This window comes from Rhinatrema bivittatum, chromosome 5, assembly GCF_901001135.1.
Source record: "Rhinatrema bivittatum chromosome 5, aRhiBiv1.1, whole genome shotgun sequence".
Lineage (NCBI taxonomy): Eukaryota > Metazoa > Chordata > Amphibia > Gymnophiona > Rhinatrematidae > Rhinatrema > Rhinatrema bivittatum.
In genome coordinates, this window is record NC_042619.1 from 27,894,630 (window position 1) to 27,920,377 (window position 25,748).

The window sequence follows — 25,748 nt, forward strand, 5'->3', positions numbered from 1 at the left end:
ATGTATAACCCTAAGGCTCTCTTCACATACGTGGCTGACCTCACCAAGTCTACCCAGCCCCCAATCCCTGATAATGAGGCCTCCACCAGAAGTGAAGAAATCGCTCAATACTTCCATAATAAAATCACTAATATTCTCCTCAGATTCCAACACCCCCCACCTACTACCCTCTCCTTTTCTCTCCCTCAACTAGTCCCCATTACTTCCTCTTTCAAATTGTTAGAACCCACCTCAGCCATGGAAATTGAATCAGTTCTCAAAAAACTTAAACCTGCCTGTCACCCATCCGATACTATCCCCACAAAAGCCCTCCTTTCCATCTCTAATATCATCGCTAAACCCATTGCTGACATTATAAACTCATCCCTCTCCTCAGGCTCCGTCCCAGACTCCCTCAAACTAGCAGTTGTCAAGTCACTCCTTAAAAAAATGTCGCTTGACCCCAAAGACCCTTCCAATTTCCACCCCATCTCGAACCTACCCCTCATTTCTAAGATTATGGAAAGAATAGTGAATTCCCAACTCACTGAATACCTTGAAAATAACAAGATACTACACCCGACCCAGTTTGGCTTCCGCAAACACCTTAATACTGAAACCCTCCTACTCACCCTCTCTGATCACGTTATCAGAGGCATGGATCAGGGTAACTGTTTTCTGCTTGCCCTGCTCGACATATCTGCGGCCTTTGACACCATCAATCATAACCACCTCCTCACAAGGCTGTCAGAAATAGGCATCTCAGGCTCAGCCCTCCTATGGTTTAAATCATACTTATCCAACAGAAAATTTGCTGTCAAAATAGGTAATGCCAAATCTTCCCTCTACTCCCTATCCCAAGGCGTCCCTCAAGGCTCCTCCCTATCCTCCACCTTATTCAATATATATCTCATTCCTCTCTGTCAGCTCCTTTACGCTAATGATGTACAAATTATCATCCCCATTCATACTTCCCTTTCGGACACCCTAGCTTTCTGGAATACTTGCCTTTCCTCCATAAACAATTTTCTCACCAATATGCACCTCACATTAAACATGTCCAAAACGGAACTCCTCCTCATATCCCAACACCTACCTTCCAACCCCTTGATTGCCAATGACCCAGCCTTCAAAGTCCTCTCGTCCCAACTATTTGTAAAAGACTTGGGAGTCATCATTGACCAACCTAAAAAAATACATAAGTTCAATCCTCAAAGAAGGCTTTTTTAAGCTTAACGTCCTAAAAAAGCTCAGACCCCTCCTACACTATGATGATTTCCGTACTGTCATCCAGGCCACCCTATCCTCCAAGCTCGATTACTGTAACTCTCTCCTGCTTGGCCTCCCTTCCTCCACTATTAAACCCTTACAAATGTTCCAAAACGCTTTAGCCAGGGTCATTACAAACACATGGAAATCCGACCACATTACTCCTATACTCAAAAACCTACATTGGCTCCCCATCTCATCACACATCATCTTTAAAACCCTCTCAATAATTCACAAATCCATCTACTGTCATGACTCCAACTGGCTAGATGAACCTTTCCAGTTCACACACTCTGCCCGACCCACCAGGGCCGTCAACAGAGGAACCCTCATAGTACTCTCCATCAAAAAAGCCCACCTCTCCTCCACAAGGGACCGTGCTATCTCAGTCGCGGGTCCCAGGCAATGGAACTCCCTTCCTACTCTGCTCACACTTGAACCATGCTATGCCAAATTTAGAAAGAAACTAAAGACTTGGCTCTTTCGACGAGCCTACCCTGACTAGATCCTTCCCTTTTGCCCTCCCATACCCTCCCTTACACACCACTTCTATGCAACCCAATGGCTATTTGGATCTCGGACCTCCCTGTCTACATGAACCTTGCTTTGATACCTGAACTGTGTTTATTGCCGCTTCTTTGTATATAATACAATTTGTACCGTGTATATAATTATCTTTCTGCCCTCTTGTTCAACTTCTTATTATTACATTTTTTGAGTTATGCTATACTTCCTATTGCTCTGCTTTTCTCTCGTGCAATCTGCACGTTATTGCTCCCCCCCCCCCCCCCGCCCTGTTCATTGTACTTTGTTTCCAAGCTGTTCCGTTATAATGTAAACTGGTATGATGTCTGCACACTAATGCCTGTATATAAAAGCTATAAATAAATAATTGTTTCTCTATTGTTTCTCTGATGTTTTAATATTAATCGTTGTTATAATTGTTTCTCTGATGTTTTAATGTAAATCGTTGTTATAATTGTAAACCGGAGTGAAGGCTGACACCAATACTTCGGTATAAAAAAACATTCAAATAAATAAATAAATAAATAAATAAATAAATAAGCAAGTATTATTATTTTCTTCCCCCTTTTTTTTCCAAGTCTCACCCATGTGATAAAGATGCAGCTGGGCTGGTGGGCAGTGTTGGCTTTGGGGGTGGGGGGGGTCCATTGTATGCAAACTGTCTCTTCCCGCTCAGCTGAGAGGTCTGCTCCGCTGAAAGGTCCATGCCAATGCTGGGGTCCATGCCCTCCTGGAGACCTGACTACACCTTTGTCTGTCGCTGGGGTCCATACCCTCCTGGAGGACCCAACCCCTCTTCCTGGTCTTTTGCTGGGGTCCACACCCCTTGGGGGCCCAACTCCATCTCCCAGTTTGCCACTGTGCTCCTGGGGGACCCGACTCCGCCTCCCGGTCTGCCACTAGGATCCCCGCCCTCCTGGGGGACCCAACTCCGCCTCCTGGAATGCCGCAGAGGTCCCCGCCCTCCTGGGGGACCCGACTCCGCCTCCTGGAATGCCGCAGAGGTCCCCGCCCTCCTGGGGGACCCGACTCCGCCTCCCGGAATGCCGCTGAGGTCCCCGCCCTCCTGGGGGACCCAACTCCGCCTCCTGGAATGCCGCAGAGGTCCCCGCCCTCCTGGGGGCCCCGACTCTGCCTCCTGGAATGCCGCAGAGGTCCCCGCCCTCCTGGGGGACCCGACTCCGCCTCCCGGTCTGCCACTAGGATCCCCGCCCTCCTGGGGGACCCAACTCCGCCTCCTGGAATGCCGCAGAGGTCCCCGCCCTCCTGGGGGACCCGACTCCACCTCCCGGTCTGCCACTAGGATCCCCGCCCTCCTGGGGGACCCAACTCCGCCTCCCGGTCTGCCACTAGGATCCCCGCCCTCCTGGGGGACCCAACTCCGCCTCCTGGAATGCCGCAGAGGTCCCCGCCCTCCAGGGAGACCTGGTTCTGCCTCCCAGTCTGCCGCTGGGGTCCCTGCCCTCCTGGGGGACCCGGGGTTCCCTTGCTCAAGGGGGTCTGCTTGATCTCCAGATCTGGTGCTGGGGTCCCCTCACTCAATGGGGGGGGGGGGGGAACCACTCCTCCTCCCAGCTTGCTGCTGTCCCTTTTCCATGACTTGGGTTTACAGCTCACTGGACTCATGGCTGTTTTAGAATTCAGTGGTTCTGGTCCTCCACAGTCTCAGCTTTTAGTGATTTTAGCTCCACTAAGCTCATGGCCAATCCTGTGCTATTACCCAGCCTGGATAAGTCACCTTCTCCCTGCCTGGCTTTTGCTTTATCTATTGTCTGACCCTGTATGTATCACCTTTCAGCCAAAAGGGCAACACCACAGAGAGAGCACATGTGCACACCCCTCTAGCCTGCCTGGCTATCCCCTCTATTCTCTGGGAACTCGGTACCCACGTGTCTGAATACCCCGTGTTAGTCAGGATGAAAATCTGTTTGCTTCCTAAGACTGTTCTTCAGTACATTTCTCTCATAAATCCCTGTCATAGTTCTGTAATTTAGGAGTTTGAATTCTCTGAGTTTTAGGAATATTTCATTGCAAAATTACCAACAGTAGTCCAGGGGGCTGTGACATGCAAATCCCCTACCTGAATATCTGACTAATCTATTCAATAGTCAGTAAAGAACCTTCACACTAAGGGGGTCTGACCACCTTTTCAATTTCATTCTGTGTTTCCTGGGCTGGTGGCTCAAGTTACACAGCTGCATTGTCCTCCCCTTTTTTTTCCCCTCTTACAGTTCACTTAAATGGCAGCATGCTCAACCCTCCGTCTCTTATGTATGTCGGGGTTTTATATTTGCAATATCAAACCACACTGCCTGATGATCGCTGGTTCTCAGGTGGGCACCTACCGAGAGAACAGAGACGTTATCCCCATTAATGAGCACTAGATCAAGGATCACACCCTCCCTCACGGGTTCCATTACCATTTGTTTGAGCAGAGCCCCTTGAATGGCAGCCACTGTCTCTCTAGTTCTGGTAGATTCCGCAGAAGGGATACTCCAATCCACAGCCTGCAGATTAAAATCTCCCACAAGCAATGCTTCTCCTTCCTTTCCCACTTTTTAGATGTCTTTGACAGTGACGGATTTAAGAATTTGCTCCCCCTAGGCATTGTTGATACTGTCGCCCCTCCTCCCTCTCCCGGGCAAGGGACAACAAAGCAGAAGATCTAAGGCACAGCTGTTCTTTGCTCTGCTCTTTCTGCTCCAAGCTCAACCCTCCCCTTTCATATCCCTGATGGACAAGAGGAGGCGAGCTGAATTAGGGAGCAGAGTGGCTTTTCTTTGCTGCCTGCTGTGTGCTCTGGCCATAACTCTCTCCTACTTTCCCTTGCACTGATCAGAAAGAAAGAGGCTGGAATAGAGAGTGGAGCCATTTCTTTGCTCTGTCCCAGCCTGCATAGCCCATCCAACTCCAGTTCTCTGCACTGAAAGGGGAGGGGATGGAGCAAAAAAGCAGAGGGCTGTTCTCTGCTAAGTGAGATTCAGCATAGGTGAGTGGCAGGAAATCTTCAGCTGGCCTGCTGCCCCCCCTCCTCCTGGATTTTTTCTGCCCTAAGTACAGGCCTAGTGTGCCTATTGGTAAATCCAGGCCTGGTCTTCAATCGGATTTCTCTGTCCAGTTTTTCTGTTTGAGTCGGAGGCCTGCAGACCACACCAGTAAAAATGGAAGCACCTCCTTCTTTTTAATAGGATGATCCATAATGATTCTTCTCTTCCCCATGACCCTTACAGTTCAGTTGCCTGGATAATGTATTCGACATAAAGAGCTACTCCTTCCCCTTTTCTGTCCTATTTATTTATTTATTTAAGGCTTTTATATACTGACTTTCTTGATACAGATCAAATCAACTCGGTTTACATCAAACGAAGCAGAACTATAACCAACCATATAACAAGAGACAATTTGAAGGAGCATAAAAGTTACATTCTAACAAGGTTGCCTTAACTGGGAGAAGGAAAAAAAGAGGGGGAGAACGAAGATAGATTACTATATATAATAAATAAATTAATATTTACAATAGAAGAATGGGAAGGAGTCATGATAATTCAAAGTCAAGCTGTTGGGTTATTCAAAGTCAAGCTGTTGGGTCCTCTCTGTCTTTCCTTAACAAGTTATAGCCAGGGATGGCTGTATCCCAGTCATGAGACTCAATGAACCAGGTCTCCATAACAGCAGCAATGTCCCTATCTGCCTCCACTATTAAGGCCTGCAGGTCTGCAATTTTATTGCCCAGCTTTCCAACTTTTCTCCCTTCATTTGCTGCTCTTTCCAGAGGTACAATGAAAAGGCGTGAGCTAAAAATACTAACAGGCCGATACAGTACCGACGCATAAAAAAAAGTGCGGCAGTGCCGGGTGCCCGCGCGTTTGACGCTCTCACATTTTGGTTCACAAGCCGCTCGATTCAGTATTCAAATTAGATGCAAATCCAAGCGGCGGCAAATGAGTGTCCAAAGCATGCCTAAGAAGCAGTAGGCGTTTGCAATCCATTTTACTGTATAGAGCGGAGAGTATCCAGGGTACGCTGGTGCCATACCTGTCATTTCAAATGTCATTCCACCAGGTAAGTGGATGGTTCTTTTCTACAGACCCCGCATGGACACCGGGGCTGCTGCCCTGAGCATCCGTACGTCCTTATTCAGAGGCCACCCCCAACCTTCCACGTCCGGGCGCTTAAGGACGTGCAAGGATGTCTGTAAAGGTTGGGGCCTCCGAGCATGGACGCCCGGAAAGAGGGGAACACTGCCTTCCAACGTCCATGGCCGCTGCCTTGAGTGCCCGGTCTGGACGTCCAAGGTTGGGGCTTCCATTCATGGACGTTCCCGCCTTTATCCGGGCGTCCATGATCGGAGGCCCCGTTGCCTTCCAACGTCCATGGCCGCTGCCTTGAGCGCCCGGCCAGACATCCAACCGAATGTAAAAGATCGCCAGAGCCAATATATACCTGTTGTCCATGACGCTGTCCGGTCCGAAGCTGACTGAACACCACACTAATGCCAGGGTCTGGGTAGGCGGTAAATATAGAGGTTAAAGATGCGGTAAATAAGCTGGTTAAAGATGCGATATTTTGGGCATGTGTTACTGTATCGGAGGGAATAGCTAATCCGATCATTAACATACATAGAGGTCTCAGACACAGCAGGCAGGGCTGAAGTAAGTTTTAGAACAAAAGAACAAGGAAAAGGTAGGGGGAAGGGCGGGGGAGGTAGGGGAAGGGGAAGGGAAGGTGGGGTGGGGGGGTAGGGAAGTTCCTTCCGAGGCCACTCCGATTTCGGAGCGGCCTGGGAGGGAACGGGGGAAGGCAGTGCGGCTCGGTGCACCCTCTTGCGTGCGCCGACCCCTGTGCGCGCAGGTTATAAAATCGTCCATACATGTGTGCGCGCCGGGTAGCGTGCGCACATACACGCCCACGCGCTGTTTTGAAAATCTACCCCATTATGTTCAAAATCAAAAGTGAAAATTTTAATAGCTTATCTTTAAAAGACCACAAAGAAGCTGTGTTGAGGTGTGTAGGTTTCGCCACAGGCTGCTTCAGGACACCAAAGTTCTCAATTTCTGAAAGAGAAAACATTCATAAGTATTTTAAAACTACACTTAAACTGTCAGTGTATTTTATCTATTTATTTATTTGTTTGTTTGTCATGCTTTCTATACCGTCACTAAGACAAGCCATCGTAACGGTTTACAAATCATAGAAGTGCATAAAATAACAAATACAATCATAAAAACGCCTTTATGTGAAATACCAATAATTATAAATAGTAACTAAAATGAAAATAAGAAAATCAAAAACTTAATCCCTAAAATATACGTTAATACTGAAATTAAAATGAGTAATAAGAGCATCAATAACAATAAATCTCACATTTTGAAAGGCACAACATAACCCCCCCAGCGAGGCATGAACTATATACAGGAATGGAGCAGTCCCATTCACCCACATGTCCATTTTTCATTTCTGCATTCAAAATCCCAACGTTGAAAATAATCGGTGCAGTTGTGGATACAGTCATCAAAATCACACTCACGCCACTCTTCCTTGTCACTGGTCAGTGGTATTCTCAGGTGGGAAAGTATTTCCACTGGGGATTCAGTTAGCAAAAAAAACCACGGAGTCCGAGAACGGTACGCAAAGAAAAAGTTACTTAAGAGTTTGAAAATTAGAATCCAGGCCAGAATGGAAAAAAAATGAGAAACAGCATCAAAAAGATCATAATCACAAAAAACCATAGTCTTTTTTTTTTTAGTCCATGGTAAATCCCCAAGATGTTCTTCTCCCAACTGAAGCAGGGTCCACTTCTAGAATCCCTTCCCCTTGGGAAGGGAAACTTCATTCAAGTTCTGGAATGAAACAAGGACTGGAAAGATGACAAGATGTTCCAGAAGAGGTAACTCCAGCAGTCTCTACAAAAATCCAAAATACTTCACGAGCTCCAAGCTCTGCTGTTAACTGGTGGCAAAGGGAAAAGATGCAGAACCCAACCCTTCAAGACTTGAAGGCCTTTCTCTCAGGAAACTGGTACAAAATCCAAAAAAACTTTAAAAAAATCCTCCAGGCTTCAATTTCCAGAACTCCACGCTCCTTGGGTACCGGGCATCTGCCAGGGAAGCAGACAGAACCCTCTCTGGATCAGTCCTCTTAGGGGAGAGGCAGTGACCTGATCACATGCGCAGGGGCACATTTATAACCCTGAGACACATACGTGCAGAGGGGAATATAGCAGAGCAAAGACCCTAAAAATGAGAAGAAAAAAAAAATCCCTAGATGAACACAGGCAAAATATTAGTAACAGGCAAAACCTGGGCACAAATGTATCAGGTTTTTCTTAAAAGATGAAAAGGCCAGTTCGTAATCTGCTGCACCAAACAGCCAGACCAGTCTTTGCTTTTAAATATGCCAAATGGCTTCACGGTCGTTCTTAGTCACCTCTGGCGGGAAAAACATCTGTGAACACAGTAGCAGAGTATCAGACTCCTGTAAGTGGGAGGAAAACAGCCTGCAACAAAGTGGCCCCAGTGAACAGCACGGTCAGAACTCAGGTGTTGAATAGGAACAAAATACCCCAACTTAAGGCTTTAGTTTTGCACAAAATTGATGGCTTCCTGGGGGGTGGGGTAATAGCTCAACCAATGTAAACCACTTATCGGGAAAGTGTCCACTTCATCGCCTAACAAACCACCGCAGCTAAAGCTGTAACAAAAATGTTTCAATACAAAAATATCTGAATGCGAAAAAGTCAAGGAAACTTTTCTACAACTGGCAAAATTTACAAAAAAATGCGGTCAGCCAGGCGCACATCTGATTACTCCCCACCACTCGTAAAAGATTTTTTTTTTTTCTCATCTAACAAAATGGCGGTCCCGAAGCCCATTAAACCTTTTCTTGTGCCTGGCCACACTGGAAAATAATTGCGATAAACGGCTGCAAGATGAATGCAATAGAACTGAGAAAATGGAAGCAATCAAAAAAAATGATCCCAAAAAAAAAAAAAAGCTTCCCATTCAGTCGATAAATTATATATAATGTGAGCGTGATACACCGCGGCTGCCACATATAAGTTCTCACTATTTGCAATGAAAAGACATTAAGGTGGTTTAAGGATGCTTTTCTGCCGGTGATGATTTAAAGTGGCCGTGAAGCCATTTGCCATCCTGAACAGCAAAGATTTGTCTTGCTGCTGGCCGCAGCAGATGATGTACTGGCTTTTTCATCCCTTAAGAAATATTGATCATTTTTATTGTACATAAATATAAGCGCATGCATTATTAATTATTTAAAAAAAAAAAAATGTTCAGTGTTTCCTTTACATGTTTTATGGATACCGTGTCCATATCTGTAGATCACTTCTGGTCCTCGTGGCCCTCAAAAAGCAGACCTGTTTATGGGCCGCAGGGACCCGATCTGAAAGCGAGTGCTTCAGCTGTTCAACCCTTTCCCTGGAGGAGGCCATTTTACTGTGGCACTGCCCCTTCCCATGATTTGCAGGCTGTGATGAGCGAAGCTGATGTTTTTCGCTTCAGCTCGGAAGTCGATTCCCTGCCTTTTTCATTTTGCCCTCTCCTGCTTCATAAAAGATAGGCGTGCGAGGAGGGGGAAGGGGGAAGAGACCTGCTGCTTCTCCTTGACTTTTTCTAACGCACCTGAGAACCAAAGCACAGCGGACAACGATTACAAACGGCCCCGAAGACAAGAGTGGCAGGGTAAGCACCACGACTGGAACACGGTGCACATTTTGAAAGGCCCCAGAGTCATCGGACTGGAAAGTACCAGTCCACATTTTCCCACTCAACAGTCTCCGCTTCCCCCATGGTGTTCCCTTTTTTTAACATCTGCTATTAGTTTGATCTAAATAATATTCTTTATCTCAGTCTTTCTTTCAAATAATCGGGCCGATACAGTACACCGCGCTCTGGCGGAGCGCACTGTTAACCCGCGTTTGGACGTGCATTTGCGACGCGCTAGCTTTACCCCTTATTCAGTAAGGGGTAATAGCGTGTTGAAAACGCGCGGCCAACCCCCCCAAAACTAATAGCGCCCGCAACATGCAAATGCATGTTGATGGCCCTATTAGGTATTCCCACGTGATACAGAAAGTAAAATGTGCAGCCAAGCCGCACATTTTACTTTCAGAAATTAGCGCCTACCCAAAGGCTGGCGTTAATTTCTGTCAGCACCGGGAAAGTAGTACAGAAAAGCAGTAAAAACTGCTTTTCTGTACATCCTCTGACTTAATATCATGGCGATATTAAGTCAAAGGTCCCAAAAGTAAAAAATAATTAAAAATAAAAATAAAAAACATTTTAAATCAGCCCACGGCTCGCGGGTTGAAAACCGGACGCTCAATTTTGCCGGCGTCCAGTTTCCGAACCTGTGGTTGTCAGCGGGTTTGAGAACCAACGCCAGCAAAATTGAGCATCAACTGTCAAATTCGCTGATAGCCGCCGCTCCTGTCAAAAAAGGCGCTAGGGACACGCTAGGGTGCCTAGCGCCTCTTTCTACCGCGGGCCCTCGTTTGAATGCTAAATCGCGTGCACAGGAGAGTGGCCTGGGCGCGTGCCAGGAGAGCGGGTGCTTGCCAGCTCTCCCACGACTTTTACTGTATCTGCTCGAATGTGATTATTGCAGAATTGTCTACTGTTCACTTTTTTATACTACATTTTGTTGTAGTTATTAATTTTATGATCTACTACATGTTCTTTGCTTTGTTAACTGCCTTCACACCTTAAGGAAAAATTGGGCTATGAAATTAATAAGCTAATGTATCTCAATCCCTTTCTAGAGGGGGGTCGTCTGTAAGTAGAGTTCCCAGCGAGCTCCAGTTCATAAGACTGTGAGTCTGAGCCAGAAAAGTGAATTACAAGGTCCACAAATGCGAAAGGTTAAACCCAGCACTGCCTCGGCCTCTCCCATACAATGTGGCGCTTGTTGGCCTCCCTGCCTGCGAGGGTACTAGGGTAATTCATTCTCTACGCCTGCTCACCCTGGATCTCTGACACTGTGAATGAGGGCATGAATTGTACGACAGTGAACTGTAGTGGTATTGATACCTGCCCAATGATAACTCCTATTGCAGACAGGTCACACAGAGCTTTCAGGTGACACCGACCCATAGTACTGACTTCCAAGTAGTCATGGCATTTGTTCACTTCCAAGCTGAACAAGTTTCCAGCTTTAACTTGTTAGATAGCAAAGTGATCCTTTCTTTTGTTTTTTTTTATCACGTTGTAACGTGCGCTATGTTTTTTTGCAGAAAGGTGTGATCCCTCACCCCCTTGGGACAAAAAGAGAGAGGGGCCCAGCGGTTCACTGAATCCCTTCCGTCCCCTCAGGCAGGCCTCCCTCGCCTCTTTAGAAGGATTGAGGCCAGAGTGGGCAAGCCTCCCTCCCACGCCACTCCTGACATCTTCCAAAATGATGCTGGCCAAGCTGTCATGGGACTTTGCCACACAGGCCATGATCTGGCCATCTCTGGGCAAGGTAGCACAGCAATACTATGGGGAGGGCTGCAAAATCTGGCCCCGTCCTGCAGAATTACTGAAAGAGATCCGGGCCTAGTGCAGGCAGGCAGCAGCTGATTGGCGAAAGCAGGAGGAGGAGAGCAGTGGTGCATCAGGCTATGTCCCTCCTGCAGCCGTTGGCCCATCTGCAGCTTTGAACCACACGGGACACCTCGTACAGCCATGCAGTTAAAAGCAGCAGCTGGCCAGGCAGCAGAGGAGGTATCATCATCACTCTCCTCCGTCTGCCATCAATCAGCATTGGGGGGGGGGGGGGGGGGGAAGGGAGATCACCAAGCTAAATTGGAAGCGACTAGAGGTATAGAAGATAGAGTTAGATAAAATTGTAGAGATTTATTTAAAACTTTCCAAAATTTTGTACTTCAAATCAATACCGATTGCAGATATGCTGGTCAACCCCCCCTACCCCTTCCAGCAGATTCTCCTCCTGACTCTAAATGGTGCTTGTAAGGGATTTTCTTTTTTTATGTAATGGTGTGGGTGCAGAACAAAGGGGGGGGGGGGAGAAACCCCCCAGCAGGCACAACCTTGTTCTCACCGGTTTCACTCACGCCTGTGTTGATGCTCTGCAGTCAGGGCTTGCAGTAACTTGTTGCGACTGTGACGCACCAGGGAAAGGTTGGATCTTCAATAACTTCGTGCTTTGCAGCTTTAAGCACATATTCCACGTCCGGAAAGACGCCCAAGAGAAGAAAAAAAAAAAGAAGCCCAAAATCCTGCAGCCGAAAAAGCTGAAAAATGTCCCCGCACGCGCTCATTCCAAAGTAGCCCAATCGAGCGTGGAAACCGCCCATCTGGTAACACAGGGGAGAAGGAATGAATCGTTCCTCCCACCCATCCCCGCCAAACAGCCCTTTCTATTCAGGCCAGTCAGCAAGGGGGGATGTCAATATTTTCCAGGTCCGGTAACATTTTTATATCTGGTCCTCGGCAGGCGTTAAAGTTTCTGGCTGTGCTGAGCCCACAAATAAGGGCAAGGGTGGAGAGCCTGCCAGGCTATTGCCTGTAGGCCTGGTGAAGCCTTATTTGCATGTGATGCTCTCTCATTTGCATACAAGCAAGCTTAGGCGGTTTGTTTGTCCTTGATGGTGGCGCACCGCTTTGGGTGAGTTTGTAACCTGATGAAACGGTTCATAAAGGCTGAAATTAAACCTAATTAAATGTAATCTTAACGTGCTTATTAAGGTCTTACCGCATAGCGCGCTATTTTTCAGCATGCACACAAGAACCTATAGCGTACAGGTTAAGCTTTAGTGCACCGGCCCCAGAGAAGGTGAAATGTACTTTGATCAGCAAGAGAGAAATGTCCCTTTGCAAGTAATATTTGATGGCATGCAGCTGCCGCCGTGTGTTTGACAGTTCATGCATAGGAGAATATTATTTCAGAAAACAACCATTCTAAGACATCAAAACCTCTAATAAGACTTGCTGATCTCAGGGAACATAACGTTATTTAATCTTCTTGCCAGTTTCTTAGTGGCACAATTCAGTAACATTTGTAGTACAATTAACTTGATTATTAATCATTCATTAATAAATTAGTTCAGTGCCACGTGGTACCTAAGAAAAGCATTTTGCAAGTGACCTGTGCACCAGGGGAAGAGCGGGTGGCTTCACATTGTTTCCCATTGAATATTCTGATGATCTTTACGTTCGCCCTCCACTTTGTCTCCTTCTATTGAATTTGCCATTACAAAAAGTAATTGATTTGCAAGGGATCAATTCCTTCCTTTTTTGTCTGAAGATGGTTAAGCCAGTGTGAAATGAGAGGACTTGTAAACGTGAAGACAAAAGCTACTGGCGGCAATGTGAGCTGCAGGTGCTGCCCGTCTCGCTCTCACTGTTAAGGTCAGAACATACAGCAATTCATTTCCAGAGATCAATAGTCGCACTAATACTACATGATCGTTTCAAATATCAGGTGCACGCAGATGGTTAGGCAGTTACTGCTTTGGCGATGCCAGCGAGCAAAGAAATTAGCAAAGTATGTTTCTGAAGGAGAATAGTGATGAACTGTTACAGGGATAACTACTTTGCACAGTAGTGTGTGCTCGCTCGGCTTGCAGGATCGATTCACCCGTCTCTTCTTTTCCCCCGTTGGGGGGTGGCAGAAGGATGAGCAGAAATCATAAAAACGGCAGGGAACAAACACAGATTGTTAGTGCGGAAGGAGGCAGATGGGGGGGAAAATGTCAGCAAAAGCAGAGCCACCACCAGACAGGCCCAGCGGTACCGGCTCAGCTGGGTGGGGAAATGGACGGACTAGATGGGTCCTTCTTTCTTCAGGGATGTGCTGCTCTTTGTATTGTTTCGACATCACCCATCAAAGCTGCCCATTTTCTAAGTAAGTCCCGATGGGAGTTACATTTTAAGCAATGCAAATTCACTGCCTGAAATTTAGTATCTAGACAAAAAAAAAAACAAAAACCCCAAAAGGTACAGGAGAGAGTAGTTTTCGTGAGCAGAAGGCCACTCTCTGCAGCATCCCCTCTCATGAATCTTTTACAAAGGGAGAAACTGCTCGCTATACCGACCGAGGCCTGAGCAGGACACGAGGCCTTCACGCAGCAAACGGCTTCCATGTTGAGACTGTTTGATCCTAGAGAGCCCCCCCCCCCCCCCCAAATGCTCTGTTTATTTTTGTAATCTGAAGTATTTCCCGATCCAGTGCAGCAGAATCTGCAAAATGATTGCCCTCAGCAGCATCCGTCACCCCCCCCCCCCACCCCTGCTCAGACTGCCAATGTTGGAGGGGGCTTCTCCTCCAAGGTGCATCCTCAGTCGGGGGCTGCAATATGGTAGCAGCCGTCTCGCCTCCTCTGAAATCTGATTGCAGGGAGCAAGTGGTGAAGACAAAAAAAAAAAAAAATGATGGCGGAACGTGAAAAGGCGTGGGATAAACGCAGAGGATCCCTAGCAGCAAGAGTCCAGTAAGGAAGCACTGGGTAACTTGCACGGAGCGGCGTTTCAGCCCACAGCAGCAGTGAGATGACTGTATTGTGCTTCCAAGACATGGGGTGGCGGGGATTCACCTGCACAGAGCAGCATTTACAGTCCTAAACACCTTACTGGTCTTCATCTGCCATCATTTACTATGTTACTGTGCTTCAGTGTTCAGTTTGCTCATTGATTACGAGGGCCGTGTTTGAAATCTTCATGTGATGTTCCCTCTGTTAGATTCTTTTAATCTGCAGACCCTGCTGAATGACAACTAACCCCCAAAGAATATGCAAATGAACTGCAAATGGAACCGTTTCTTGTGCCTAGCGCCAGAAAAATTGATCCATATGAAGGCAGAGGACAGAAAGCCCAGAAAGACTGATTACATGATATAAGAAAAGTAGAAACATCAGAGGCAAAATTATTGTAAAAGAGCAAACAGACTGAAGAAAGGGAGACAAGGCTGCATAACAATGCAAGATTTAGTTGCTTGTGTAACACCCTCTGAAAGATATGTACTGTATGTGATAGCCTGGGCTGCCTCCATTGCGTTCTAATTTCTCTAGGCATGGGGCAAAACCAGACCTAGTGCAGCCTGCCAGGGAGGACCTGGATCAGGTGGGCAGATGTAAGAACATAAGAACATGCCATACTGGGTCAGACCAAGGGTCCATCAAGCCCAGCATCCTGTTTCCAACAGTGGCCAATCCAGGCCATAAGAACCTGGCAAGTACCCAAAAACTAAGTCTATTCCATGTTACCATTGCTAATGGCAGTGGCTATTCTCTAAGGGGCGGATTTTAAGATAGTGCGCCTTCGCGTACTTTTGTTGGCGCACCAGGCGCCAACAAAAGTACGCTTGATTTTAGTAGATACGCGCGTAGCCACGCGTATCAGCTAAAATCCAGGATCGGCGCGCGCAAGGCTGCCGATGTCGTGTAGCCAGCGCGCGCCGAGCCACGCAGCCTGCCGCCGTTCCCTCCAAGGCCGCTCTGAAATCGGAGCGGCCTCAGAGGGAACTCGCTTTCGCCCTCCCCTCACCTTCCCCTCCCATCCTCTATCTAACCCACCCCGGCCCTATCTAGACCCCCCCCCCCCTACCTTTGTCGGGGGATTTACGCCTCCCGGAGGGAGAAGTAAATCCCCGTACGCCAGCGGGCCGCTAGCTCGCCAAGACGCGACCTGGGGGCGGTTCCGGAGGGCGCGGCCATGCCCCCGGACCGCCCCGGGCCGAAACCACGCCCCCGGGCCCGCCCCCGAAACGCTGCATCCCGCCCCCAAAACACCGAGCCGATCCGACACGCCCCGACACGCCCCCCTCAAAAAACCCCGGGACTTACGCGAGTCCCGGGGCTCTGCGCGCGCCGGTAGGCCTATGGAACATAGGCGCGCAAGGCCCGCCTGGATTTACGCGAGCAGGGCTTTTAAAATCCGCCCCTAAGTGAACTTAATAGCTGTTAATGGACTTCTCCTCCAAGAACTTATCCAATCCTTTTTTAAACACAGCTATACTAACTGCACTAACCACATCCTCTGGCAACAAATTCCAGAGTTTAATTGTGCGTTGAGTAAAAAAGAACTTTCTCCGATTAGTTTTAAATGTGCCCCATGCTAACTTCATGGAGTGCCCCCTAGTCTTTCTATTATCCAAAAGAGTAAATAACCGATCCACATCTGCCCGTTCTAGACCTCTCATGATTTTAAACATCTCTATCATATCCCCCCTCAGCCGTGTCTTCTCCAAGCTGAAAAGTCCTAATATCTTTAGTCTTTCCTCATAGGAGAGCTGTTCCATTCCCCTTATCATTTTGGTAGCCCTTCTCTGTACCTTCTCCATCGCAATTATATCTTTTTTGAGATGCGGCGACTAGAATTGTACACAGTATTCGAGGTGCGGTCTCACCATGGAGCGATACAGAGGCATTATGACATTTTCCATTTTATTCACCATTCCCTTTCTAATAATTCCCAACATTCTGTTTGCTTTTTTGACTGCCGCAGCACACTGAACCGTCGATTTCAGTGTGTTATCCACTATGACGCCTAGATCTCTTTCTTGGGTTGTAGCACCTAATATGGAACCCAACATTGTGTAATTATAGCGTGGGTTATTTTTCCCTATATGCATCACCTTGCACTTATCCACATTAAATTTCATCTGCCATTTGGATGCCCAATTTTCCAGTCTCAGAAGGTCTTCCTGCAATTTATCACAATCTGCTTGTGATTTAACTACTCTGAACAATTTTGTGTCGTCTGCAAATTTGATTATCTCACTCGTATTTCTTTCCAGATCTCCATTCAAAAATAGTTGACATGACCTAAGATCTGGATAACCAAGAACAGAGATGTTAACAAGTGGCTTAAAACTGCAACGTGTGTAGTGAAAGCGTGTTTCTGGACTTGGTCATCCTCTTTCACAAGGGGGTAAAGGAGGGCTGGCTGCTACTGATAACAGAGGGCTGAAAGATTTGTCAGTTATGTTTCAGTAGCGCAGGCACTCTCATGGAGGCTACCTGTCAAAAATATCGAGCGGAATTCAGCTGAGAGAATACCGATGCAAGATCATAAGCCAGGTTAAATTTGAAAAAAAAAAAAAATAAAATAAAAATAGCTTGCAGGAGGTTTAGATAGAACAAAGATGCTGGGCTAAGTCTGGATGGATGGAGAAGTTAAAAGAAAAATTGTGCCCCCTTGTATATGCAATAAAAAATATTTCTACTTAAAAATAAAAACAGAATAATTGAATAGAGATGATAATGGTCTAGGATTGAATATTGAGAACGTTGGAGGTACCCTCCTCAAGTAGTGTCCTAAGTGACCCCAGAGGCGTGCATCTTTAAATATCAGAGCCTCTGTGCCCTTATGGAGCTGCCATCATGACGACTCTAGGCTTCTACCTTAATGGTTTTCTTTCAACTAACATTTTATTTGGCAGGCTAATCGGATGCATGCCTTCTACTTTATATTTAAAAATATGCATTGCCCTGAAGCAGCCTTCTGGTTTTTTGCTAAAAAGAATAGGTTTCTTGTACTAGTCTACACGAGTTTGTATTGTTTATTTATTCTTCCCATGTGCTGTGCGACCTCACAGAAATGTTTCAGTGCAGATCTGTTATACAACCGTTCTAGGTGGAGGGAAAAAGCTCTCTCTCTCTCTTTTCGACTGGCTCAAACGGCATAATTGGCAGGACTCCGTTTAAGAGGTCACTGGAATTCATTGAAATCGCAGGTCAACGGGACAAGTTGGAAGGCAGATCAACCCGAACGGTGCCACAATGCAGACTATAGATGTGAATCGGAACCAGAATTGGGTCGGATTTCAGTTCCGATTCACATCTCTAATGCAGACGCACCACGTGCTCGGCGCTGGTCCACCGAGGGCAGCCCATGCTGAATCACTCACTGTGCTCTTGTTGATTCAGATGGCGTGACCAGTGGGAGCAACAACACGGATCCCTCTCATCCTCCAAGAACAAATTACATGTGCTCCTCCTCCGCCCAGGGCAAGTGAGGCAGAGGTCGCCCTGGCTTTCTTTTTCTTTCTGTGACCGACAATCTTTCTAAACATCTGTTCATTTGCCGCATAGGTTGCTGTGCCTTCTGATGGATGGATAGGTCAACGTCTTGATACTTAAGACAGTAAAATGCAAAAAAAAAAAAAGACAAGGGCATCACAAATTGATGCCTGTGCACTATTTGACAACGTTTAAAGTGTCTTTAATGAATTTGTTTCAGGGTAGTGCACTGGAGGAAGATTGGGAAATCTTCTGCCTGTTGAAGCTGCCCGTGCAATATTTTTGGATGCTTTAAGAAAAAAACCAGACAGCTTCCTTTTGCTCTTTTAACTCTTTAACTGCCACAGGATCTGATTTATCAAAGATATATATATATATAGTGAAGAATGAGAGAAACAAACCCAAGCTTGGGTGTGGATGGCAAGCGGAAGTGCTAACCTGTAAAGTCCAGGGGATCACACTCTGTATCGTGGAAAAAAATAACAGTCCAGACACCAGGAGCTGTGCTGCAAAGCAAGAAGTAATTTTACTGAAAATCAAAATGGAGATGTTCAGCAATAGAAAAATGTGAGAAAACAAATGGTTTCTCATTGGTTGTAGACTCAAAAATAGATCAGAGAAAAGTCCTTCTAGACAGTCCCAGATGCAAAAGGCACAGCCTTATGTACCTTGAATAGAACAGACTTTTTCGACTTCCCTTGACTACCCCCTCGGGAATTAGGAATCCTCTTTCAATTTCCAACAGTATCAAATGCCTGGTTGGGCCCTCAGTCTTCCAGACAAATCTCTTTTTTTCCCATAGAGCTTAGAAAAAAGAAGTACTTCAGAATCTTTTTGCTTCAGCTCCCCTTGAAATTCTTCTCAGCCAGATGAAAAAGCAAGATCCATCTCTCAGCGGGCAGGAGACAAGGCACCTCATCCTCTCCTACGTTGAAGCCCAGAGAGACACAGCCCCCTGCTGTCTCTCCTCAGCTCCTTCATCGACATCCACTGCAAAGGACTCTGGGAGTCCTCCTTGTATAACCTCCTGTCTCTGATCCACCTTTAAGGGATGGACGCTTAACATCCTATCTCTGATCCACCCTTTAGGGGATGGACCTTTAACATCACTCAAAATATCCACTATAGCCCTTTATCCACCCATGGGACTCCCATTGCTAGAAGTTTCCTCTTATATCTGCATGGAAAGGCCTAGCCATCTCGTCAGGTAGATCCCTGGAGAAGCCTGCAAAGGTGCCTAGAGTCTAGACAGGCCTCTGTATGTTCTTGATTTGTGCACGTGAGTCCTGTAATTGTGCAATATGAAGAAAATGTGTTTTCTGCTAACTTGTCACTGTCCCGCAAGTTATTCGCCAGTAAACGCTCTATATTTGTTGGAACAACTTCTGACATGGACTGTCTTCATTGTAAGCCTTTTGGGCGTGTCACAGTAGTCCTAAGGGCCCTGAAGCAATACCAGCCCCCTCCCTTGGAAGAGCCATAGAGAGCCCCATGAGTTGCAGTACGGCCCAGCTCCCAGCTATGTCCCCTTGTCTGGTAAGATTTTGGAGGTGGGGGGGTTCTTTTGTACAATACAACAATTCCTTCGAGTAGGCTCTGTGGTAACATCGTAGGCAGGTTCAAATGGACAGATTGGATGAAGCATGTGGCCCTTATCTATCTACATCTATGCTTCCAAGTTATGTATCGATCTTCATTAAATAAAATAGGCATATTCAATAAAATTAATTTGATAAATTTTTAACCACATGATGGATGCTATATTCTACCTTAATGCATGTCAAATGCTTATAGCCTTAAAAATATAAAACCAATTACATAAAGTATATAATCCACTCACAGCATTTTCTATGGCAAGAGCTGTAAATAAACTAATTGTTTTATAAAGCAAAACACAAAGTCATTTTGTTGGCTTAAACCCCTGGGGTGAATTGTATCCAATCTAAATATCTACTACATTTCTTTTCTAAGGAGGAAGGAGGATTGGAATCACCACTTCTCCTTGGTTTCCAACCCTGATTAAATCCCAGACACAGAAATGTGTTTAAATTAGTACATTTGCATTCAATTAACGTGTCTTGGAGCTACCAATGTGTTCCTGTGGGCCAGTGTTGACTAGTTTTGTACAACCTGTGAGAAATGTTTTTTTCTGGTACTCGTCTGGCCCAATCCAGTTGCTCAGGGTTAGAACCAGGTGTGCACAGCAGAGGACCCCCCATGCCTCCAGAAAAAACATTTACTGTGAAGCAGACATGACTTACCACTCTTCAGATAAACAATAAACATTATATAGGTGGTTATATGGGTCTTAGTCCTGGGGGAATTCTGTGCTACAGCGGAACGCAGAATTTGCTCACAATTCCCCCCCTGCGCAAAATTGCCAGGGGGGGAAGGGGTATGAGAGAGGGGAGGGGTGAGAAAGAGAGAGCAGGGGTTGAGCAGGGGGGTGTGAGAGCAGGGGTGTGTGAGAGAGCAGGGGGGTGTGAGAGCAGGAGGGGTGTGAGAGAGACCAGGGAGGGTAAGCAAGGGGATGTGACAGAGAGCGGGGGGGGGAGGTGCTTGAATGTGGGTGCCAGAGAGAGGGAGCCTATATGAGGAGAATGTGAAGGAGTGTGTATGTGTGTGAGAGATTGGTAGCTGCCAGAATTGCCAAATTCTGCACAGAAAATGGCAGAGGAGATCCCAGCATGCCGCAAACAGAGCGCATGCCGTTTGCAGCGAAGATGAAGGCCCCAGTGCACCATTCGCAGCGAAGATGAAGGCCCCCTCGTGCCGTGCCCTGCTGACGGCCTAGATGAAGGCCCCAGTGAAAGTGAATGTGTGTAGAGATGTGTGTGTGAGAGAGGGGGAGAGGGTGTGGGGGAGGGGAGGGGAGGGTGAGAGATTGGAGCGGGGTGTGAGAGAGCAGGGAGAGGGGGCGAAAGAGAGACAGAGAGCAGGGGGGGATGAGAGAGAGAGAGCAGTGTTTGAGCAGGAGGGTGTGAGAGCAGGGGTGTGTGAGAGAGACCAGGGAGGGTAAGCAAGGGGTGTGAGAGAGAGTGGGGGGGGGGGGGAGGTGCTTGAGTGTAGGAGCCAGAGAGAGGCCTATATGAAGAGAAGGAGGAGTGTGTATGTGTGTGAGAGATTGGAAGCTGGTGTGTAAAAAAAAAGGATTGTGTGTATGTGAGGGTGCTAGCCTGTGTGAAGGGATTGTGTATGTGTGAGACAGAGCCTGTGTGAAGGGGTGCATGAGAGAGAGACATAGGTAGCCTGTGTGAGGATGTATGGTGAAAGAGAGTAAGGGAGCTTGTGTGGTTGTGTTTGCGAGAGAGAGGGCCCTGTATGAGGGGATGTGTGTGTGTGTGTGTGAGAGAGAGGGATGGACAGAGGGAACCTGTGTGAGGGGCAGTACTGAGAACGGGGTCAAACTCTGGGACTGGCGATAGAGTGGAAGGGGATGAGCCTAGAGGTGGAGGGAAGAGATACTGGCAGGTGGAGGAGTTGGGGCCTGAGAGCCAAAGTGGCCGGGGGAATAGGGAGAGCGAGTGGAAGGGAAACTCTTGCAGTGAATTTCTAGGGAAATTCTGCTCAAAATATTTAAAATTCTGCATCTTTAAGTAATAACTTTTTTCTGTATTAATTTAAAATGTAATTACTTAAAGACCATCATGTGTAAATTGTATTATTTTGACCAACATAAAATATGCATAATTTTAAGTTTTTGTGTGCAGAATTTTAAATTTTTTTGTGCAGAATTCCCCAGGAGTAGGGTCTGTACAGAGGGACTGTGCTGGTGACCCCAGCACAATAAGCAGAGAGGAAGATGGGCACTCACACTATCTAATAGGTAAGTCTTACAGTGCCACATCTTCCCATAAAGAGTCAGGTGACGGAATTGGGGATTATTAACCCCCTGCTGTCTAATTTGGGGGATTGCTGTCAGTCCTCCAACACAACCTACCCACATTTTGCTATACCTATGCAATGATGATTATAATCTTTGTAGGTTTTAATATCTTTTGTTTGTTAAGCAGTCAACCAAAGGTCAGATGACGCTGAATAATAGAATATGTATTGCAGAGAGAGCTGGGAGATCAGAAAGATTTTAAAGCATAAGTGCCATGCTTTGCTGTCAGTTTTTAAAAATATTTTTTCCAGCTTCCCTTTCAATTACTTATTGACACTGAAAGAACGGAATATGTTAATTAAAAGTGCATTTGAAACAGAGAAAATTAAACACAGTTTACTGGCACCATTGCCAGAAATGTTTCTTTAACCCTGGGAAATGGTGAGTTTTTAGATGTGTGAAGAAAAGCTATATTGAGGGTGTTAAGGGTAAGGATAGTGTAAAAGATGTAGTAGGTGAGTGTTCAAGGAAATATAGGTCCCTTCAGATGCCAACTCAGTGGGGACCCACAGTATGTGGTCTTGAATCGTTCTTGTTGGTCTAATAATACTCCAGTCTTCTCCAAGCTCTATATGGCGACTAGAACTCTGCACTAGCTGAGGATTATTACAATTGACGGAAAACATCAGCGTGGAAACTCTTTTCTTTAATACTCTCAATTTAGTCTACAGACTGACCATTTAAAGAAACCTTCTGGCATCTGACTTTTGTTTGGACTTCGTAACTAAGTGGCGTAGTTACTGTGTTAGTCCATGCTTTAGGTAATAAGAAATAAAAGTCAACAAGCGAGTCGTAGGTGATATTTTTTAACTAACAATGTTTTTTTTTTTGTCTAGCATTCAAGAGCTGTATTCATGAAACCTAGTCACAAGGGTATTATTAGTCCAATAACTGGTATCACCTACAACTTGTTTGCTGACCTTAATTTTTAGACTTTCTTGACAATAAACCATTTCTTTCTCTCGTTAATATGTAACCTCATTCCAAAAAACATCCAAGAATCAGCAGGTTGAGTGTTAAATTTATCCTCATGTGAGCAGTTTGTACAGGTACGTATGTACATAGTGACACACAGAAAACATGCACACACACAAAAAAAGATTGACTTAACACAGTGCTTGAAACTTGAAACAGTAACACAGAAGAGAGCGCCAGAAGGAAAACAGAAATCAGAGCATTTGTCACAGTGCCAGCACTGCAACCAATAACATTGCACCAGCTAGTATAGAAGGAATGGAAAACCAGTGGTTATTTATTTATTTTATTATTTATTTATTCATTCTTATTAACCGCTCAAGCAGGTAAACCCTGATCGGTGTGGTGAACAACAAATTCAAACAACTTCATACACCACAAATCATTATTCAGATAAATCCCCACACAATATTAAAACATAACTAAAACATCAACTATTCTTATAGTTAAAAAATTAAACTATAACAGCATTAATAAAATAAATTAAAAAAATAAAGTTAATAAAATAACATACTACACGCTGTTATTTATTTTATTTATTTTTAATTTTTTATATACCGAGGTTCTTATAGAGACTACAAATCACTCCGGTTTACATATAACAATAAACTGCCCAACAGAGATAAGGGGCTTTACATAGAACAGTGGCACATATGTAACAATATAACTGGATGACAATATAACATAATGATAATAAATATTATAGATTAACATTGTAATTAATAAAATTGTGTAATATAATCTGTATAATTTAACTATTTAACTTGGATATAGTGACATATTAACCATGCCAGATGTAAATAATAAGATAAAATGAGTTTTTGAATTTTTGAACTTAGATATTGTAGTCCAGTTGCAGAGGAAAATATAAATAATAAAAATAAGACGAATTTTTAGAACTCAAAGATTGTAGTCCAGTTGCAGAGGCCTGAAGGTATGACTTGGTACGGTGACCTAAATTAGGGGATGCTTCTTATTTGGGAAGGCATGTTCTAACATGGGAAACGCCACAACTTCACCTTCTTCCAAAAAAGCAAATATTTCGACTCCATCTGCAACACTTTTGGTGCTGAATTCCACAATTCAGGTCCAATATCAGAAAACATCTATTTCCTAATTGCAATTCTTGAAGCTTCCTTCACTGTTAGTACTCTAAATAAGGTTTCTGATGCTGAACAAAGACATTTCCTTGGTGTGTAGATCTCTACCAGCTTTTGTAAAATACTTCTCCCCCTGTCCTACATTAATCTCGTGATCTTAAATTGGGATCTTTGCTGAACTGGAAGCCAGTGCAGATGCCTTAATGAAGAAGCAGCACTAACCTTCTGAGGGTAACCTTGCCGCCATATTTTGCATGACTTGCAGCCTATGGATACTTTTAGCAGGATATCCTACCAGCGAACCATTATAGTAATCAATCGTGAGGCAAAACGAAAGCCTGTACGACCGACCGAAAAGCAACCAAAGAGAGAAGTGCCCGGAGTCTCCTCAATAACCGAAGCTTGAAAAATATCTGTTGGACTACCAATATACAACCACTCTGTTTTCCTACTATTCAACACTAAATAGTTTTTATAAAAGCACTTAGAAAGCAAACCCAAATTCCCATTAATCCTCTTCATGGCCTACTCAAGATTACATCCTGCTGGGAAGATCAATTTCATATCAGCAGCATATTAAAAAAATCCTCAAACCCCTGTTCTCTAACCAATTTCCCCAATAGCTGCATAAAAAGATTAAATAGAAAAGGAGATACGGGGGAACCCTGCGAAACCCCAGCTTAGATTGCTCCCCTCGCACTTGTACAACTGCAGTTCTCGCCTTCAAAAATGAATTCAACCACAATAAAACCTGTCCTTTCAGGCCTTGCTTCTCACATCTCTCAAACAGAAGAGTGTGATCTAAAAGGTCAAAAGCACTAGATAAATCTAAAAAAATCAAGAACACTGATTCTGCTTTCTCTCCTACAACACAAAACCTCTTCCTGAACTGCCAAGAGTACTGTCTCTGCACTGTAGTCACGTCTGAAACCCGATTTACATAAGTCTAACCCATTAGTCTCCTCCAAATTCGAAGACAACTGAGATCATACAATATGCGCAATAATCTAAGCCAACAGCAGGCTGTTTGCCACCAGGCAATAATTAGCACAACACCCCCTATTCAGAATAGTCTTTTTCAACATCGGAGTCAACCGGACTGGTAAACAACCACTATTCAATGAGGCGTTAACAATTTGTTGTAAAACCAATAATATATTGTCTGGCATAGTCTTTATCAGAATGGAAGGACAAGGGTGTAAAGGACACTGAGAGAGTTTACAGGTAGATAACATCTCCCATAACTCCTTCATCCCCACTGGGGCAAACTCTTCCAAGCCCCAAGTATCATCTCTCAAATGCAAACCCCTACTACTCCCACCTATTCTCTCAAAAAAATGATTAACCCTTCCCTTCCTCCCTTAATGGATAAAGAAACACTACACTCCTGAACCTTTTTACTCCAAAATTCCATAAAATTATCTCCACAAATTTCCTCCAGAATAATCTCCTTTGATCTACAATCACTCCCCAATGCAGAACATATTAGTGCAAAAATTTCCTTTGATTTATTCTCAGAGGCTAAAATTTTGTCTTCCAAAAACTGCTTTTTAGCACATATCACCTTCTCATAATACCCATGTGCTTCTTTACGCCACAAAAGCTTATCAATCAAACTATGTGATTTTGCCCATTTCTTTTCGATTCTCCTAACCTCTCTCCTCTGATCACATAATACTTGGGGAAAACCAAGATGCAGAAGGCCTATTCCTTCTGCTCCTAGACTTTTCTGGAGCCACTTTATCTAACGTTTCTCGGATACTAGTATTCCACCAATCTACTAACTCAACCAGATCCTCTATCACGCATACAGTACTGAAGAGCAGAAGGACACTTCATATTCTCCACCGTCCCATCACTCTCCACCAAAGCAACACATGGCAAACATTTACTAAAAGATCAAAGCTGACCACTCCATGTAGGCAGCATGGACGGTGTGTCGATGGACACACAGTTCAATCATTTGACAACTTGACCAGGCTCTCATGCAGGCAATGGACTGGGCTTCCATGGGTTTTATGTTCTTTTGATATTGCTT